The sequence below is a fragment of the Aptenodytes forsteri genome, unplaced genomic scaffold, assembly GCF_000699145.1.
Source record: "Aptenodytes forsteri isolate BGI_AS27 unplaced genomic scaffold, ASM69914v1 Scaffold151, whole genome shotgun sequence".
Taxonomy (NCBI): Eukaryota; Metazoa; Chordata; class Aves; order Sphenisciformes; family Spheniscidae; genus Aptenodytes; species Aptenodytes forsteri.
This window is the reverse complement of record NW_008795939.1, coordinates 5,733,962-5,734,905: the sequence shown is the minus strand read 5'-3', so window position 1 is coordinate 5,734,905 and position 944 is coordinate 5,733,962.

Genomic DNA, 944 nt, shown 5'->3' with positions numbered 1-944 from the left:
CGCCCCGCCGGCCGCGGGGGAGTGGGCTTGGGTACCAAGCTGTTCGGGACACGAACAGCCCCAAAGCTCCTTCACTGGCAATCACGGGCTGTGCCTTACCGGAGTCTGCTGGGCGTTATTCTACAAACGTTTCTCGGAGTCATTTAACGTTGAACTGTCCTTCAAAGTCCATTCATCGTCACCACGTTCGGAAAGAAAAGTGGGCGGCTGCTGCTTCAGCAGAGGAGCGGTGGTCCGGACGAGGAGCATGGCCTTCTCAGTGCTCCCTCTCCCCATCCCCATGCAGCATGGCTGCAGCTCCTGCCACCTTGCTGGGAAGCACTTCCAGCAGCGGAACATGTGCAGGCCTGGAAAAGATGCTGCTGGTTGTGTGGAGGCCCAAATGCCACCAGCCACTGGAGGTACCTGGGTGGGGTGGGAGAAAACTGACATCCACCCAAGCCCAAACTGTTGCTTACCGGACTAAACCTTAGAGCCACCACAATGGCTTTGGACAACCTATAGATCTACTCCCTTTCATTTGAAAGTTAGAATAAGCATCTGTAAAATTTGGTCCAACAGACTCACTGTGAGTATCCATTACAGGTTGTGAAGGGATTTGAACACGAGAAGTACTATTGTAATGTACTAAGGTAAATGTTGTGGGTTTTTTTCTCTGAGGAACCTAAGGTGTCCTACAAAGTCAGGCAGCCATCATTCTCCTTTTCACGGGGATGTGAAGTATGAGAAGTTAAATACTTTACAGAAAGTTATACAGTAACATGGAGTTCCTTTTCGCCTCCCCCAAGACCTCTGCTCCTACCTTTAAAACCACTGTTTTCCTAATAAAGTAGGACTAGTAAAATGCAGACGGCCAAAACCACATCTTCTACTTTAAACCATTCTCTACCTTAAGTTCATTCATTTTTTCCCCTAAACATCAGTATTATATTAATGACTAACAT